This window comes from Panthera onca, chromosome B4, assembly GCF_046562875.1.
Source record: "Panthera onca isolate mPanOnc1 chromosome B4, mPanOnc1 haplotype 2, whole genome shotgun sequence".
In the NCBI taxonomy this organism is placed as follows: Eukaryota; Metazoa; Chordata; class Mammalia; order Carnivora; family Felidae; genus Panthera; species Panthera onca.
Genome location: NC_138345.1, coordinates 93897544 through 93918095, shown reverse-complemented (window position 1 = coordinate 93918095; position 20552 = coordinate 93897544). Strand labels below are relative to the sequence as shown.

At 36.5% G+C, this 20552-nt stretch overlaps 1 protein-coding gene across 3 annotated transcripts in view; it reads right to left on the bottom strand.

Moving 5' to 3' along the window:
• Window positions 1–20552, bottom strand: part of FRS2 (fibroblast growth factor receptor substrate 2) — a 110782-nt gene that overhangs the window by 13257 nt on the left and 76973 nt on the right. For 2 of the 3 annotated variants that reach the window (XM_060657005.3, XM_060657008.3), the window contains one exon: window positions 3317–3411. The gene's annotated coding sequence lies outside the window, so the exon portion shown is untranslated. Of the gene's footprint in view, window positions 1–3316; window positions 3412–15982; window positions 16087–20552 lie in introns of all 3 variants that reach the window. The other variant, XM_060657007.3, reaches the window with a different exon arrangement.

The window sequence follows — 20552 nt, the reverse complement described above, 5'->3', positions numbered from 1 at the left end:
TCTCTCTGCACTTCCCCTGCTCGTTCTTTCTCTCTCAAAATAAATAAACCTTTAAAAAAAAGTTATGTTTACACTATATGACAGTCCATTAAATGTGTAGTAGTGTGTCCAACAAAACAATGTACTTTAATTAAAAAAGACTTCCTGCTAAAAATGCTAACCATCATTTAAGCTCTTCAGTGAATCATCATCACTGATCTCAGATTATCATAATAAATACAATAATAAAAGAGTTTTAACTATTGTGAGAATTACCAAATGTGACACAGAGACACAAAGTGAGCAAATGCTGTTGGGAAAATGGCATTGATAGGCTTGTTCAAAGCAAGAGTGTCACAAATCTTCAATTCATAAAAATCACAGTATCTGGAAAGCACAATAAAGCAAGGCACAATAAAACAAGGTATGCCTGAAAATATTTAATAAATTATATGATGAGAAAGAGACAAAAGAATATTTAAAACATTTTTTTAAAGTAGAGGGATAATTGACAGAAACAAAGGCTTTTGAAAATTATACATCTATCCTTACCACTGACCTGCTCATGAATATAAAGAGCTAAAAGAATACTATAGTGTGGCTTCTGCCTCAAAACATTCAAAGGAGTGTTTTTAAATAATTCCTCAAATGAAATAAAAAATCATCCCTCTTTTTTGTTGTTGTTGTTATTGTTTTGTTTTAAAGATTTTTAAATATCTTTCTAAGTAATCTCTACACCCAACTTGGGGCTCAAACCCACAAACCCGAGATCAAAAGTCGCACGCTCCACCAGCTGGCCCGCTAGACGCCCCTAGAAAATCATTCTTCTATTTGCCACCTTCATGGGCTACCTGTTAAGGCAGCACCTCCCGTGCGGTCAGGGACATTTGAATGGCGGTGCAAACTACTTAGAAACTCTATCCACACTGAGTGTTTCAATTCGGCACAACAACAATTAATGAAAAGCCTAGCATGTGACACAAAAGCCTCGTGTGCCATGCTAAGGAGAATGGATTTCATCCTACACATGATGGAAAGCCAGTAAAGAATGGGAAGCAGGAAAGCGAGTTGCTCATGACTTCATTTTAAATATATCCACCTGCAGAATAAATTTAAGTGGCAGTTCAGTTCAGAGAAGAAAAACCAGTTAGGGAATATTGAAAAATGAAATCTGCTACAGACCTAAAACCAGTGCAGCAGTAGTAGGGAGACACAAGAGATGAATTTGTAAAATATTTAGGAAGGCAAGTGAGCAGCACGAAGTGGCTGGCTAGGCATACGGGAAGGAAGAGGCAGCTTCCAGTGTGGCAGATGAAGGGGGCTGGTTCCATTACCTGAGACAGAAAAAAGCATGGTAGTTTTCAAGTGGAAGTGATGGTGGTTAGCTCAGTTTTAGCCATGTTGAGATGCTAGAGAACAACCAAATGGAGATATGCAACAGAGAGTTAAATACATGAGTATAGATTTGAGGAAGGGGTAAAATATTGATACACACAGAATATGTGAAGCTGTAAAACAGAAAACACTGCCCAAGGATAGTACCGAGAGTGGTCTACAGTTAAAATTCTGGGGAATGCAAATGTAGAAATACTGGAGTAGAGGTAAGCGAGTGAAGGAGGAAAAAAAAAAAATCAGAATCGTACAAACTGAAAAAAGAAAGTGTCAAGAAGGAGGGTTCCATCATGGGAGACTGGTAGAGGCGGAAACCAAACTGAAGTGAACGAATGGAAGATAAGGAAGTAGCCCCCCAGAGAACAGAAACTGCTCTTTCCCGAACAGGTTCAGAAAGGGAAGGGCAGAGCGTGACAGCGTAGACAGACATGGTTTCAAAAGAAAATATGCTGCTTGAGTTATTTGTTTTCAGATGACATAGATTTACACAGGTTTGTAATCAGTAGGTCAAGAAAGGTTAAAATTTTTAGGAAAAAAAAAAAAAACAAAGGAAAAAAATGAGTTATATGGTAGATCAAGACAGACAGGGAGACTGGAGAAGAGGAGTTCCAGGGCTCAGAATGAGAAGTCTGCCCACAGAAGCAGGACTGCCTTGTCCTGAGGAGAGAGGGAAGAAAATAAGAATGGGTGGAACCCAGCAGAAAAACTGAAGTAGGTAACACCTATCATCCTAAATTCCCTTTGTAAAATAGAAAGCAAGTTTGCAGAATGAGGGACTTGAGGCAAACGGTAGGATTATTCACCAGGGGGCTACCCACAAAAGGGAGCAGAATTATTCAGTAGGCTGCACTCAGAGTTCAGCAGAGGTTGGAGAGGAAGACGGCACTGTTTTTGCAGCAGTGCTCAGCCGTCCAGAGGGCAGATGGTTCCGGCGACCCAGGCTCAGAGAGTAAGAGGACAAGGAAATTAGAGGATACTGGCAATAAGGGGGTTTGAAGTGATGGAACATCAGGTCCGGTCGGGAAAGAAGTAAAAAAAGAAGAGGGCTGATGAAATGGAAAAACCAGAGGCAAAAAGGAACAGGAGGCCTCCGTAAGGTTAAAGAAAAGGCTCAGTCTGAGTGAGAGACTAGACAGCTGGAGCAACGGGAGGTTGTGGTCAATCTTCCAACACAGAAGGAGACTTTTTAGTGTGGAGCTCTCTTGCACATTTCTGACTCCTCCTCCAGAACCACAAACTCCTAGGCAAGGGGAAAGGCAAGATACTAGATATTCTGCATTTATGACCACCAGATTAATATTTGGAGACCACATCTGAGTTACGTAAGACTTAATAATGTGCACTAAAACTGTAAATACTTGATAAGAAACCATATGATTTCACCATCTTACCCAACCAAATTCATAACTCAGCAAAAACCTATATAGACTAACTATGCTCACTCAAGAAAGTAGCTGAGATTACATTCAAGAACAAAAGATAGCTACCGTTTGGGAAGATTGGTATTGCACCAAGTTGCCTGAATATTTTTATTTTTTTAATGTTTATTTATTTGGCGGGGGGGGGGGGGGGGGGGGTGCATGCAGAGAAAGAAGGAGACACAGAATCTGAAGCAAGCTCCAGGCTCTGAGCTGTCAGCACAGAGCCCAACACAGGGCTCCAGGGCTCAAAGTCACAAACAGTGAGATCATGACCTGAGGCAAAGTCAGATGCTCAACTGACTGAGCCACTGAGGCGCCCCTGATTATTTTAAATTTGTAAACATTGGCTTAGTTTAATTAAAGCCACTTGTCCTTATTCTTTGGAGGGGCAGCAACTCAGGCCGCAATGTGACTACATTCAAGAAAACAATTAAAATATCTTGTTTAATTTGTGGGGAAAAAAAAGAGAATATAATTTGTGAACTTAATGTTTTTCTTTTTTTTTAAGATAAACCTCAACTTACCTAGATCTAGCCATTAATATTCTTAGCCTCTTCTGCAGCATCAGGAGTTTAATCATTCTTCAAAATACCATGTTTTCTTTGTTTGGTGACTTAACCTAGAAACAGAAAAAAGGCAAGAATTTATTTCTCTTAAAGCAATGATTTTCCTTATAAGACTTCCAGTAGCACTGTTAGTTCAGTTAATCTATTTAAATAAACTCAAAAGTATAAAAATCTGATAAATATAGAAGATCTATTTTTAAAATTAAAATGACATGTACATGTTACCATTCACACAGCCTTTTCAAAGGAAGAAGTAAACATGCTATATAGTCTAAGTTCTATAATGTTTGGATATCAGAACCTTCATAAGTCATTGACTGGCTTCTCCACTACAGCTATGACACTGGACAACTCACTTCTCTATACTTATCTCCTCAGCCATAAAATGAGAGGTCAGACTAAACCACCTCCGACGTTCCTTTCCAACTCTAAAACCCCATTTCATCCTGTGGCAGGCTAATTCTCCACTTCCAGTCACTTTTCTTAAACCTTTCTGGCACTCCTCCCAAAGAGCAGACTTTAGAGTCCACTTGCTGTACCTTCCTAGTCTACAAGACCCCTCCAGAACCAAATCAGAGGAGTCAGTCATTAGGACTGTCATTAGTCAAGTCAGTCATTAGAACAAGCATGTCATAGAGTCACAGGATAACGGTATAACTTATAGCAATAAATTACAATTTAAAATTTCAAGAGATTCCAACATACTTTTGGGAAATTTCTGGTCAATCAATTCCCTTTTTATAACACAGAAAAATACCAAACTTAAACATGGGCACTAACATTTACTGAATAACTACACTGTATCAGGCATGAGGGGTTTTGCAAATAGTCTCATTTTAATCTATATATTAACTAGAGTTAACAAATGATTGATTCCCAAAATGAACATTTCCAGGTATACCTGGCCGGCTCAGTCTGTTGGGCGTTTGATTCTTGATATGGCTCAGGTTATGATCCCAGGGTCATGGTCAAAGGATTGAGCCCTGCATCGGGCTCTGCACTGAGCGTGGAGCCTACTTAAGATTCATTCTCTTTCTCTCTCTCTCTCTTTCTCAGGGCACCTGACTGGCTCAGTGGTATAAGTGTCTAACTTTGGCTCAGGTCATGATCTGGCAGTTTGTGGGTTTGAGCCCTGTGTTCGGCCCTGTGCTGACAGCTCAGAGCCTGGAGCCTGCTTCAGATTCTGCGTCTCCCCCTCTCTCTGCCCCTCCCCCACTCACACTCTATCTCTCTCAAAAATAAACATTAAAAAAAAAAGATTCTCTCTCTCTCTCCCTCCCCCTCCCCCCACTCTCTAAGAAGATAAAAATTAGATAAATTAAATAAAATAAATTTAAGAAACTACAAAATGAACATTTCTAAATCATGAATCCACATGCAAACAAAATTTTCAATTTTGGACTTCGAACCTATATACAAAATCAGCAGTTCAGCCAGGTGTGTTGTGCCCCTCATAAGCTGCTGCTACAGCCCATGTTAGAGCGGGCGGCTACCCAGTGCCTCTGCTTTAGCACACCCTTCTTTTCTCCAGGAGATTAACATATATCATGCTTTTTGGCTTATAAAATTATGTGGCTAATTCCAACACAAATCATTGCTCTTACAAGAATACACATTGTTTGTTCATCTCTCTCTCCTGAGAGATGTCAGCCAATTAACTCAGGAAAATCTCTCTTCTCATTGATTCCACTTACAAGCATCTCACAACCTCCTTTCTGAAATAAGTTTAATTATAGTAAATATGACTAACAGAAGTGACAGTGATCCTTCTATAACCCTATACCAAGGAATAATCTTAAGTTTTGAAATAAAATATATCAAAGAATCAGTGTACCAACCTATAAGGCTCTAGAAAATATTGAAAAGCATCCAACAAAATCTATGAAAACTTTTTATTCTGTCCTACCTTCAGTCCTCTTTTTTTTTCTTTTCCTAATTTTTTTTATTTGAGTAAAAGACACATAACATAAAATTGATTATCCTATCTATTTTTAAGTGCACAGTTTATGAGAGTTAGATATATTCAATATTGTTGTGCAACCAATATCTAGAACTTCTTCATCTTAAAAGATCGAAACTCTGTACCCATTAAATAGCTCATTTCCCCTCCCAACTAATGCTGGCAACCACCATTCTACTTTCTGTTTTTATGAGTTTGACTACTCTAGGTACCCGTATATAAATGAGATCACAGTATTTATCTTTTTTGTGCCTGCCTTATTTCACTAGGCATGATGTCCTTAAAGCTTACCCATGCTGTAACAGGTGTCACAATTTCCTTTTAAAGCTGGAACAATATTCCACTACACACACACACACACACACACACAGACACACACACACACACAGACACACACACACACACACACACACCAGATTTTGCTTATCCATTCATCTATTGATGGACATTTATCCACCTTTTAGCTACTGTGAATAATGCAGCTGCTAACATGAATGTACAGATATCTTTGAGACTGTGCTTTCAATTCAATGCTGCTGATCACAGGGTAATTCTATTTTTTATTTTGTGAGGAACTGACATTCTGTTTTCCTCAGCAGCTGTACCACTGATGTTCCCACGAGTATGCCTAAGAGTTCCAATTTCTCCACATCCTCACCAACATGTTTTCTGTTTCTGTTTGTTGGTATTAGCCATCCTAATGGGTATGAGATGTTATCTCCATGTAGTTTTGATTTGCATTTCCTTAATAATTAGTGATCTTGAGCATGTTTTTATGTGCTTAGTAATCATTCATATATTTTCTTTGGTGAAATGTCTATTGGCCTTGGCCTATTTTTGAGTTGGTATGTTTTTTAGTTTTGGACTCTAAAAATTTTTTTTAAGTTTATTGATTTATTTTGAGAGAGAGACAGAGAGAGTGAGCAGGGGAGGGGCAGAGGGAGAGGGAGACAGAGAATCCCAGGCAGGCTCCGTGCTGTCAGTATGGAGCCTGATGTGGGGCTTGAACTCATGAACCATGAGATCATGACCTGAGCCGAAGCGAAGAATCGGATGCTTAACCAACTGAGCCACCCAGGTGCCCACCCCTGTTCCGGACTTTTAGAAGTTCTCTATATATTTTGCATATTAATCTCTTATCAAATATGTGGTTTGCAAATATTTCCCCCCATTCCGTGGGTTGCCATTTTCAGTCTGTTGAATATTGTCTTTTCATGTACAAAATTTTTTATTTTTCGTGAAGTCCAATTTGTCTATTTTTGCCTTTGTTGCCTATGCTTCTGGTGTCATACCCAAGAAAGCAGTGCCAGATCCAATGTCGTGAAGCTTTTGTTTAATGTTTTTTTTTTCTAAGAACTATATTGTTTTATGTTATATTTACGTCTTTGACCCTTTTTGAGTTAATTTTTGTATGGGTGTTAGGTGAGGGTACAAGTTCATTCTTTTGCATGTGGATATCCAGTTTCCCGAGCACCATGTTTTGAAAAGATTGTCCTTTCCCCATTGAATGGTATTGGCACTTTTGTCAAAACTTAGTTGACCATATATGTGAGGGTTTGTTTCTGGATTCTCTATTCTATTCCACTGGTCTATCAGTCTGTCTTTATGCCAATACCATACTGTTTGATTACTGTAGCTATGTAATAAGTTTTGAAATCTGGAAGTGTGAGTCGCCCTGTTTTGCCTTTTTAAAAATACTTTAAAAAAATGTTTATTTATTTTGAGAAAGAGAAAAAGAGAGTTCAAGCAGGGGGACTGAGACAAAGAGAGAAGAGAGGGAATCCCAAGTAGGCTCTGTGCGTCAGCACAGATCCAATGTGGGGTTAGATCCAACAAACCATAAGATCATGACCCGAGCTTTAAAATCAAGAGTTAAATGCTTAACCAACTGAGCCACCCAAGTGCCCCCTGTTCTTTTTCAAAAAAATGTTTTGGCTATTTGGGGTCCCCTGAGATTCTATATAAATTTTAGGGTGGGTTTTTCTATTTTTTGAAAAAAAAAAAAAAAAACACCACTGGATTTTGATAGGGGTTGCACTGAATCTGCAGCTCTCTTCGAGGAGCACTCACATTTTAACAATATTACATCTTCTAATCCATGAACACAGGTGTGTTTAGTTATGTCTTCCTTAATGTCTTTCAGCAATGTTTTGTAGATTTTGTTGTACAAGTCTTTCACCACCTTGGTTAACTTAATTCGTAAGTATTTTATTGATGCTACTGTAAATGGAACTGCTTTTGTAATTTCCATTCAGATTGTTCACTGCTAGTATATAGAAATGTAACTATTTTTTGCATATTGACTTTGTATCCTAGTATTTTGCTGAATTTGTTTATCAGTCCTAAAAAATTTTTGTGTGTGGAATCTTTCAATACATATGAGATCATATCATCTGCAAACAGATAGTTTTACTTCTTCCTTTCCAATTTGGATGCCTTCTATTTCTCCTTCTTGCCTAACTGCTCTGGCTAGAACTTCCAGTACTATGTTGAATAAAAGTGGTGAAAGCAGGCATCCTTGACTTGTTCCAATCTTAGAGGAAAGTCTTACAGTCTTTCAGTACTGAGTATGATGTTCACTGTGTGGTTTTCAGAGGTGGCTTTTGTCATGTTGAGGTAGTTTCCTTCTATTCCTCATTTTTTAAATTTTTCTACGATGAAAAAATATTGAATTTTGTCAAATGCTTGTTCTGTATCAGTTGAGATGATCATGTGGTTTTTTTCCCTTCACTTCATTAATATGGTACATTATAATGATTGATTTTTCTATGTTGTACCACTCTTGCATTCCAAGAATAAATCTCACTTTGTCATGTGGGATTTAATATGTTTCTGATTTACATATTAAATGTATGCTTGTATTTGCTAGTATTTTGGGGAGGATTTTTGCAACAATGTTCATAAGGGATATTGGGGGGCACTTGGTTGACTGACTCAGGCAGTGGAGCATGAGACTCGATCTTGGGGTTGTGAGTCCAAGCCCCATGCTGGGTGTAGAGATTACTTAAAAATAAAATCTGTAAAAAAAAAAAAGGATCTTGGTCTGTAGTTTTCAGTGTCTTTGTCTGGGTTTGGCATCAGGGTAATGCTGTCCTCATGGAATGAATTAAGAGGTGTTCCCTCTTCAGTTTTTTGGAAAAGTTTGAGAAGGACTAATGTTAACTCTTTAAATGTTTGGTAGAACTCAACAGTGAAACCAATCCTCTTCTAGTCAGGATATTTTTGATTACTGGTTCAATCTCCTTACTAGGCCCATTCAGATTTTCTATTTGTGATTTTCTTGGTAGATTTTATTTCTAGGAATTTGTCCTTCATCAATGCTATCTAATTGATTGTTAGATACATTGTTAGTGTACAATTGTTCATAGTACTGTCTTATAGTACTTTTTATTTTGGTAAAATCAGTAATAATATCTCTACTTTCATTTCTTAATTTAGTAATTTGAATCTTCCCTCTTTTTTCTTTATCTAGTAAACATTTGCCAACTTTGTTGTCTTAAAGAATTAACTTTTTATTTCGTTGCTTTTTTTTTCCTATTCTCTGTATAACGTATCTCTGCTCTAAACATCATTATTTCCTTCCTTCTGTTATCCTTGGTTTCAGTTTGTTCTTCTTTTTCTAGTTCCTTAAGTTAGTTATGTTGTCATTTTGAAGTTTTCCTAATTTTTTAATGTAAGCACTTATAGCTGTAAATTTCCCCCTTAGTACTGCTTTCTCTGGATCCCATTCTTTTTGGCATGTTTCTATTTTCACTTATCTCTAAGTATTATCTAATTTTCCTTGCGATTTCTTCTTTGATACACTGATTGTTTAAAAGTGTGTTAATTTCCAGAATTTTATGATTTTTCTCCAGTTTTCCTTCTGTTGTTGATTTTTAACTTCACCCCCATGGTTAGAGAAGATACTTTGTATGATACCTATTTTTTAAAATGTATTAAGAATTAATCTACAGCCTGACATATCATCTATCCTGAAAAATGTCCCATGTGTACTTGAGAAAAACGTGGATGCTACTACCATTGGGTAGCGTGTTTCGTTTGTTTGTTAGATTCAGTTGGTTATGTACTCTAGTTCCTTAGTGATATTGTCTAGTTGTTCTATCCATTATTGTGAGTAGGGTACTGAAGTCTCCAACTACTATTGTAAAACTGTCTATTTCTCCCTTCAATTCTGTCAGTTTTTACTTTGTATATTTTGATGATCTGTCATTAGGTACATAAATGTTTATAATTGCTATACTTTCTTGCTCTGTTGAATATTTTATTAATATATAATATTCTTGTCTCTTACAAACTTTTTAAATTTATAGTCTATTTTATCTGATATTAGTACAGCCACCTCCGACCTCATTTGGTTACAATTTGAATGCAATATATATTTCCATCTTTTCACTTTCAATCTACTTGTCTTTGGATCTCTAAAGTGAGCCTCTTGTAGACAGCATATAGTTGGATCATGTGTTTTTATCCATTATGCCAATCTGTCTTTTGATTGGAGAGTTTAATGAATTTACAATTAAAGTAATTACTGATACGAAGGGACTTCTGTCATTTTGCTATTTGTTCTCTATATGTCTTAAGGTTTTTTGTCCCTCATTTCCTACATTACTGTTTTTGTGTTTAGGTTTTTTGTTTTTTTTTCCTGTAGTGAAATGTTTAAATTTCTTTCTGATTTCCTTTTGTGTGTGTTTTCTACAGATATTTTCTTTGTGGTTATCATGGGGATTAGATCACATCCTAAAGTTATAATAATCCAATGTGAATTTATACCAGCTTAACATCAATAACATATAAAAACTCTGCTTTCTTACATCTCCATCCCCACTCCTTTCAGTTACTGATGTCCCAAAGCTCTGTGCTTATACTCATAGTGCCCAAAAAGATAAACTAATAATTCTTTTCCGATGTTATTAGTTTCTTATATAGAAAACAAAAGAATTACAAGCCACAATTACAATATTAGCCTTTTTTCACCTTTAAATGTTATTCGTCTCTCAATCATGTAGAAAACAAAAAATGCAGTTATAAATCGTTGTTGCAACAGTACTAGTTTTTATAATTCCCCTGTATTCATCTCCAGTGAGATCTTCATTTCTCCATATGGCTTCAAGTTACTGTCTAGCATCCTTTCATTTCACGTTGCAGAACTCCCTTGAAAATTTCTTACAGAGCAGGTCTAGTGATAATGAACTTCCTCAGCTTTTGTTTATCTGGGAATGTCTTAATTTCTCCCTTACTTTTAGAGGACAGTTTGGCCAGATACAGAATTCTTGGTTGGCACTTTTTTTCTATATTTATTTTTCAGAGAGAGAGAAAGAATGCAAGCAGGGAAGGGGCAGAGAGAGAGGGAGACGCAGAATTCAAAGCAGGTTACAGTCTCTGAGCTGTCAGCACAGAGCCCAACACAGGGCTCAAACTCATGAACTGTGAGATCATGACCTGAGTCGAAGTCGGATGGTTAACCATTGAGCAACCCAGGTGCCCCAGGCAGTTTTTTTCTTTTAGCACTTTGAATATATAAGCCCACTGCCACCTGGCCTCCAAAGTTTTTAACTTTGCAATTTACTGATAACTTTATTGAAGATCCCTTATATATGATGATTTGCTTCTCTCTTGCTGCTTTCAAGATTCCTTGTGTTTGGCTTTAGAAAGTTTAATTAAAATGTATCTTGATGTGGCAATCCCTATCAAAACAACACCAGCATTCTTTACAGAGCTAGAATAAACAATCCTAAAATTTGGAAACAAAAAACAAAAAACAAAAAACAAAAAACACCCAAATAGCCAAAGCAATCTTGAAAAAGAAAACCAAAGCTGGAGGCATTACAATCCCAGACTTCAAGCTGTATTACAAAGCTGTAATCATCAAGACAGTATGGTACCGGCACAAGAACAGACACTCAGATCAATGGAACAGAATACAGAACCCAGAAATGGACCCACAAACATATGGCCAACTAATCTTTGACAAAGCAGGAAAGAATATCCAATGGAATAAAGACGGTCTCTTTAGCAAATGGTGCTGGGAAACCTGGACAGCGACATGCAGAAGAATGAACCTGCACCACTTTCTTATACCATACACAAAAATAAACTAAAAATGGATGAAAGACCTAAATGTAAGACAGGAAGCCATCAAAATCCTCAAGAAGAAAGCAGGCAAAAACTCTTTGACCTTGGCTGCAGCAACTTCTTACTCAACACGTCTCCAGAGGCAAGGGAAAAAAAAGCAAAAATGAACTACTGGGACCTCATCAAGATAAAAAGCTTTTGCACAGCAAAGGAAACAATCAGCAAAACTAAAAGGCAACCGATGGAATGGGAGACGATATCTGCAAACATATCAGATAAAGGGTTAGTATCCAAAATCTATAAAGAACTTACCAAACTCAGCACACAAAAAACAAATTATCCAGGGAAGAAATGGGCAAAAGCCATGGATAGACACTTCTCCAAAGTAGACATCCAGATGGCCAACCGACACGTGAAAAAATGTTCAACATCACTCATCATTAGGGAAATACAAATTAAAACCACAATGAGATCCCACCTCACACCTGTCAGAATGGCTAACATTAACAACTAGGCAACAACAGATGTTGGCAAGGATGCGGAGAAAGAGGATCTCTTTTGCATTGTTGGTGGGAATGCAAGCTGGTGCAGCCACTCTGGAAAACAGGAAGTATGGAGGTTCCTCAAAAAATTAAAAATAGAACTACCCTACAACCCAGCAATTGCACTACTAGGTATTTATCCAAAGGATACAGGTATATTGTTGTGAAGGGGCACATGCACCCCAATGTTTGTAACAGTGCTACTGACAATAGCCAAAGCATGGAAAGAGCCCAAATGTCCATCGATGGATGAATGGATAAAGAAGATGTGGTATATATATACAATGGAGATTATTCAGCAATCAGAAAGAATGAAATCTTGCCATTTGCAACTACATGGATGGACCTAGAGGGTATTATGCTAAGTGAAATTAGTCAAAGAAAGACAAATATTATAACATAAAATATTATATGTTCACAGATGAACATAAGGGAGGGGAATCAAAAATAATATAAAAACATGGAGGGGGGGCGCCTGGGTGGCGCAGTCGGTTAAGCGTCCGACTTCAGCCAGGTCACGATCTCGCGGTCTGTGAGTTCGAGCCCCGCGTCAGGCTCTGGGATGATGGCTCGGAGCCTGGAGCCTGTTTCCGATTCTGTGTCTCCCTCTCTCTCTGCCCCTCCCCCGTTCATGCTCTGTCTCTCTCTGTCCCAAAAATAAATAAAAAACGTTGAAAAAAAAAATTAAAAAAAAAAAAAAACATGGAGGGGACAAAACATAAGAAACTCTTAAATATAGAGAATAAACAGAGGGTTGCTGGAGGGGTTGTGGGGGGGGGGATGGGCTAAATGGGTAAGGGGCTTAAGGAACCTATCCCTGAAATCATTGTTGCACTATATGCTAATTTGGATGTAAATTAAAAAATAAATAAATTTTTAAAAATGTGTCTTGATGTGTGTCTCTTTGAGTTAATCTAAATTATTCAGAGTGCAAAGAGCTCCTCGGACGTTTACATTCATCGGTTCTTTCATCAAATTTGGGATGTTTTCAGCCCTTATTTCTTCAAATATTCTCTCTTCTAGCACTCCAATATGTATGTTGCTCCACTTGACTGTATCCTACAGGTCTCTTAGATTCTGTTCATTTTTCTTCAGTTTGTTTGATCTGTTCACTTTTTTTCAATCTGTTTTCTGTTCCTCAGACTTGATAATTTTCATGGTCCTATCTTCATGTTTGCTGACTCTTTGTTCTGCCTATTCACATCTGCCTTTGAATCTACTAATTTTTCCATTTTAGTTATTGTACTTTTCAGCTCCAGGATTTGATTTCTTTTTATTTATTCCTTTATTGGTATTTGTTTTCCAAATCTTCCTTTAGTTCTTTCAGTATCTTTAAGACAATTGTTTTTGTCTTTGTGTAATATATCTGTCATCAGGACTTTTTCAAGGGCAATTTCTGTTGATTTCTTTTTTTCCTTCAAATGGGCCATACTTTCTTATTCCTTTGCCTTGTGATTTTGTTGTTGTTGAAAAGTGGTATTTTAATCTAATGTGGTAGAAATCAGATTTTCCCCTTTGCTGTTTTTTGCCATTTTATTTTTTTGATTGTCATAGGCTCCCTCTTTTGCCAATAGTCAGCCTAAGATATAAACTTAAGGTCTTCTCAGGTCTTTTCTGGGCCTTTTTCTGGGCATGTGTAGTCACTTTTGAAATCTCCCTGTATATGCAGTTGTTTTAGAATGTTGTAGTCTTTAATGTCTGTTTCCCAGAGGGGGAGAAAGAGAAAACTGAATGGGGCAAAAGAAGGTGCTAGCCCTTTAAATCTCCCAGAAGTCACTTCAGCTGGAGGGGAAGAGCTTACAACAACAGGGAGAGGCTCAACAACAGTGGTTGACTGCCCATCTCTTCCTGTGTACCTCTGTGATCAGAAGCAGCAGTCAGTGACCCAAGCACAGATTTCTGACATTTGGAAGAGAAGATCCTTTTTGCCTATCTTGGCTCTCACAAGCTATGTGTAAGCTACACAGGACTAGGAGAAGAAGATGGGTAGCTGTGCTGAGAGCTGAAACTGACCAAAATTAATCACAATTTATAGCCAAGCCTTCTCCAAGCAGATGCAAATCTTTAATAACTCCAATTTACCAAAACAGTTATGTAAGATCCTGCCAGGGCAACTGTTGCCGATGTGGGGAGATTGATTCCTGATGCTTCCTATTTTACCATGTTCCCAGAATTCTCTCTGAACCTCTTTTTGAGTATCAATATATATATTCATTTTTGTTATTTTATTACTTGATTATTAGCACTGCCAAAGTACCATGAAGTTCTTTGCTTGCTTTTTCTACGCAAACATTTAGTATGTCAGTTGTATCAGGGATTAATAGACATTATGGCCTCATTTAAAAGGATATACAAGAACACATTCTGAGTTCTGAATAACTGATATACCAAAGCACTCCTGGAATGAAACAACCCAATGGACCACAGTGTCCTGCCTTTGACTCTGAAACATGAATGTCTCAGATACTCTCCATGACTTCTTAACTGTCTTTGGTTTCTTCCCAGAAGCAGAAGGCTTACAAAAGGTGATTTGGAGGTAGTGAGAGGAAAGAGATAGTTATAGACACTACATGGAGCCATAATCTTGCTGTAACATGGATATTACTTTATAAAATACATATCTACATGAGAGCAACTATGATTCCACTAAAGCCCTCACTATATGCTAGACAGACTCATTTGGATTATCTCAATCTATACAACCACCCAATGAGGTAGGTACTAGCATTATTTCTCTGTTCCAAATGAAGAAACCAAGGCTTAAAGAAGTTAGGTAGCTTTCCCAAGTCAATAGCTGATAAGAAGAAGATCCAGGATTAAATCTGAATCTAACTCCAAAGCCCAAGCTCTTATTAATTAAAATATATAAAAAGCTTAAAACAGTGTCTAGTATATAGTAAGCAATTAGATGTTAGCCACTGAAATAATAATAATTGATTTTAAAACGATGTTTTAAATGGCAATCAGTCAACCTCTCTGTGCCTAGGTTTCCTCATTTATAGCATTAGGATACCTATTCACAGAGTTATTGTGAAAACCAAATAAATTCTAGCTATAAAAACATTTAGAAAAACATATATAATATGTGTATATACGTTTAATAATATGTTTAAAAAGACAAGGAATTATTATATCACCACTACAGGTAAAAATCTCTTGTATTACAAAGGGGCCTTTTGCTCTCTAAGCACAGAAGCCTAGAACTTAAGCACTATCCTCATAACAAGAGTTACATTAATAAATTTAGTAAAGCTGTCCTAAATCATTCCAATATGATTCTTGCAGAATGACAAGCAAAGAGAACACTGAACTCTATTCATGAGTGTGATTATAAATTTGGTGCTTAGGAAGGTATATTTGCTCTTTCAGTTCACTAGCACTGTGGGTGAATTTGGCTTATACTACAGTAGTTCTGTTCAAATGTAGCCAGGACAGAATATCTATAGTTAGAAGCATAGCAATATAACTCTAAATTTGGGGCACAGCTAACTCCACATTTAATTATATTAAAACAATCAAGAGAATGGTATTCAAAAACCTTGTTCTTTGTGTCAGTGGTTTGGTTATTTTTAAACTACTGGGAAGGTCTTTTTTTTTTTTTTTTTTTTGATTGATACATATTAGTTTTCTGCTTATTTTAACACTGCTAAGGATTTTTTATTATTTATATTATTCTAAGGAAGAGTTAAAAAACAAACAAACAAGCTAAGGGGAGAGATTTCTCAGTATATTCTGCTAGTCACAAAACCAGAGCCATTCTGTGAAAAGTAAGGACACCTGCAACAGTTTCCTTGTTAGCTGAAAAAATTTAAAGTACACATGGACACACAAAACCAAAAAGTTCCCAATTATCTTTTAAGCTTCTATCCATGAATATGGTTGTATCTGCATATTCCTAAATAGATTTTTCTTCCTTTAGGTTTTTTATTTTACTAGGGGCTATGGTGGTGAACCACTTTGCAGTTCAGAACCCTTTAACCACCCCCTCCTTTTTAAACTTTACAAAAAAACAAAAATAAAAAACTCTTCAAAATTAATTATATTACTTACAAATCACTTCAATATCTGGTACTTTATTTTCTGGAAACTCTTTATGTCTAATCTAAATTCCTGGTACTGCAATTTAAACCAGATTCCTCTCATTTCTGTTTTCTCTGTAAGAGATAAGTAAAACCAGGATGATCAAGAAAAAGTAAGCACATACTTATATATATTTAAACTGTTGTCAATTCATTTTCCTGTGAGTAAATCTAAAATGTTAACAAGGCAAGGGCAATCCAGATCAAGAGTATATGCAGAAGCACAGAAGTCTAATAGGGCATGGCCTGCTCCAGACATAGCAAATAATTTCTTACAGCTGGAAGACAGGGTATGCCTAGGAAAATATTAAGAGATATAGGTAGGAAGACAGGCTCGTGCCATTTCCTGAGGGGCCAGTTTGTACTTTCACAGTTCACATTCTCCCTTAGAATCTGAAAGATGCCACTCATGTCTTAACCAAAATACCATCCTATAGAGGCAGAAAATCTAGAGTACATACAAGGAGAACTTGTAATTCCTAAGAATACAGTCCATGGTGTTTTACTTTCTATGATGCCCAAAGTCTAACCTACAGTCACAGTCACAGCATCCATCTATAAACATGAATATTCTCCTAACAGCATCTGAACTTGCCTGCAGTGAGTGTGTCACTGTAGGACGATGACCTGAAGTTCAGATACTTCTTCCAGACCTAAAAAAAAGTTACCCACTCTGACTTCATATTTCACACTGATCTGAAAAAAGTCACTTTCAATCATGCATTTTAAGAATGAAATAAAAGAATCTGTAGCTATATCTTTACTATCTATCAACAATTGTGTGTGTACTTAGCAAATACTGAGAAAGTGGTATTAAAATGGCTTGCTAAAAATAAGAGAAATTAAAATGGAAGATTATATAAAACACCACTCTACCTTTAATTATACTGGTCATAATTCAATCCTGGAATCATCTATAACTTTGGAATATATTACACCTAGAAACACTGCTAATGAAATTTATATAATTAAGTTTGAGTGTCCGTAATCTCTGTCCCAAGATATAAAAACACAACTACACATGTGCAAACCCAGAAGATGAGTCACTCTACTCTAGCTAAGTCAATAATGGTAATCAGTACCAACGGCAACAATTCCAGCATCTTCAAGCATAGGAAAAAAAATCAACCTTGGGACCTCTCAAACCCTTAGTTTAGAACTTTATATTGCAATCTAAAAATATGTACAAGGAAATCAAATACTGTCCTCCAGTAACATCAAAGTGCCAAATATTCTATATGACAGATCATGTAGCTCTCGCCACTAAAAATCCACAGACCACACCACAGAAAGCAGTCATGTAAGACAGCAGTAAGAAAGAATAGGTGTTCTCCAGAAATGCCTGAAAACTGGAATAAATATATTTGGTCTTATGGAGATGGTGCATTCAATTTTCTGTGAGTATTGTGTAACAAAATTCAATGTTCAGATTCTTCAGCTCAGTTATTTCTATATATGAATTCATACAACTGCATCAAATTAACAAGTGATAGCTTAAGCCTCAAAATAAACTTCTAGCTTATAAATTTAATAATAGACAGTAGTTCACTAGCCTAGATCGAACTCTAGCATAATATTTAACCTATGACATTTTACTAAACTGAGCAACAGCAAGAGGTAAAATCTAAGTATCAATTTTACAGAATTTTTCTTAATAATGGTTCTTAAAAAGCATTTGGCTTTATTCTTTAAAACAAAACACTAAATGCAAGCCACTCTAACTTCAGACGTCATGTGAAATATGCAACTTATTCAATATCAATCAAGCAATAAATATCCATAAAATGATGCAACATTGCAAGAGAATCTCTAGGCATCTTCGCTTTTTATATTATATGCTTAACCTAGAACTAAATAAACATTAATGAAAGGAAATAAAGTGGTAATTTGAAAAACTGAATATGTAAGTGGAATATACCATAAATCTGTATTTCCAAACACAGGTGGATATCATGCTAGTACAAGACTCCTATTAAAAGCCTAAATATTGACTGTGTGTACACAGAATGTATACACATAATCTACTTAAAGTAAGGTTAGCCAAATGCCAAGCAACTCTAAATAACCCTCAAAACAAATTGCTTCATGAACAGCTCAGATTCTGCATTTAACTCAATCTAAAAGCTCTTAAACATAACCTCAAAGGAAAATAAACTTGATTATTTATTTTCCACTTTTAGAGCAATGCATTCAAAATTACTGCTATAATCTAGCATTAAAATTATCTGATTCAAGTACACCATTAATAAAAATGGTTGATATATGTGTTTTCTAACACTCCCCAACCTCCCAAAATGCCCCCCACCACAAAGTTAACCAGAATTAGTTACATCAGAGTACATCTTTCCACGTATGGGGCCATTAATAAGCATTGTTTAAAGAACATTTAATGACCAAAAAATGTTCATGGTATAAAGTTAAAGCAGGAAAGAAAGAACAGATCTGTTCTTTTAAAATGCAATATGGTATCCTGGATTGGATTCTGGAACAGAAAAAGGACATTCGTGGATAAACTGGGGAAATCCAAATAAAGTCTGTAGTTAACAGTATTGTTAATTTCTTAGTTTTGAAATATGTGTCACAGTAACTATATGAGATTAACATTAGGGAAGGGGCGACTGGGCGGCTCAGCTGGTTAAGCATCCAACTCTTGATTTCACCTCAGGTCATAGCTCATGGTTTCTGAGTTCAAGCCCTACATTGGACTCCGCGCTGACAGTGTGGAGCCTGCTTGGGATTTCTCTCTTTCTTTCTAAGTAAATAAATAAAATAAACTTAAAAAAAATAAAAAAGATTAACGTCAGGGAAAGCCAGGTAAAGGGTATATGAGAATCTCTGCAGTATCTTTTCAACTTTTCTGTGATTCTAAAATTGTTCCAGAAAAAAAAAAGGGTTTTTTTTTTTTTTAAACTTACTCTTTGTGCCCAGTAGCAAAATAAGAGGCTTCTCATTTTAAAAAATAACATCCACACTTATTTTTCTTTCTCCCACACCTACACAAAATACATGCATCCAGAAAAAAACACTACATTAAAACACACTAAAGTATTAATATTTGGTTCACCGATGGTAGGATGAAAAGCACATTTTTCTCTTTATATTTTCTACAGTGTGAATTACTTTTATAATCAACAATAAATTACTAACTAAAGAATATACAAATCAATACTTTATTAAGACTTCTTGTGAAAGAAAAGCTATAAATGTCTAGGCAGAGCCCAAAGGCAGACTATATACAAAACAGGTTAGGGCAGCGTGTGGAGAATGTGGTGGCCAAGGGAAACTGCCAGGAGTATTTAAGTAGGCATAACCCAATTAGTAAATGTTGGAAACCTGCCAATACACAGAACTTAACATCCACTCTGAGGCTAAAGGTGCTCACGGCCAGCAAAGTTGTAATCAGAATTCACGTCTTAGGGGAATGTCCTGAAGGGCCCCCACAATACTAAATTTATGGAGATGTATAGCTTGGGTTTATTCCAAACAAAAATAATGCAGTTGGGGGCACCTTCCTGGCTCAGCTGGTGGAGCATGCAACTCTTGATCTCAGGGCTATGAGTTCAAGCCCCACACTGGATGTAGAGATTACTTAAAAAAATAAAATCTTTAAAAAAAAATGCAGTTGGATATCTGGTACACAACTACCCACTGAGAGCTTCTAGAAACATTCTTCAGTACCATGGTGTGCTCTTTAGGTATTTCTCCTCTACTTAAGAACACTAAGAAGAACAAGAGAAGTATGTTAAAATCTCTTTGCTTTGCTTTTCCCAGATGCTAGAAGACAGTTATAATCAAGGATTTCAGAGTGTCCAAGACCCAATGTTCTTTTGAGCCTTGATAAATATTTGTCTAGAGAACAATCTTTCAGTGAAGACTGCTGGGAACTATTTTCTTCATTCTTCAAATGGGGAAATGAAGTGAAAAAATTAATCAAAATTTCATTGAAAGCCAAATTCTGAATTTTTAGTTTTCTTGTCTACCACTTTAACAAAGACAATATGCACTTTTTCCCTAGAGCTTCCATGGTTTGTTTTCCTTCAGTTGTACCTTGATTTTAAACTCGAGATATCGATCAACCAAGGTGAACATAATGCCAAAGAGCTATATTCAAAAGTATAGCTAAGATCACTGGGGATATTCCCTCTGAGCACTCTTATGATAAAACATAATTTTAAAGCAATGATGAGACTATTTCTTCCTTTTTTAAAAGCAAATGTGGAGAAAGCAAATATCTACAGAAAACAGTGAGAATTTCTCTTTTTTTAATGTTTATTTATTTATTTTGAGAGAGACAGCATGAGCTAGGGAGGGGCAGAGAGTGAGGAAGAGAGAGAATCCCAAGCAGGCTCCACATTCAGTGCAAAGCCCTAGGCAGGGCTCAATCTCACAACCATAAGACGATGACTTAAGCTGAAATCAAGTCGGATGCTTAATCGACTGGGCCACCCAGGCATCCCGAAAACAGTGAGAATTTCTAAGATGTTTTACCCTGTCTCACTTTCATAATATTTTTTCACCAGTACTGGCTGAAAAGCTATCTA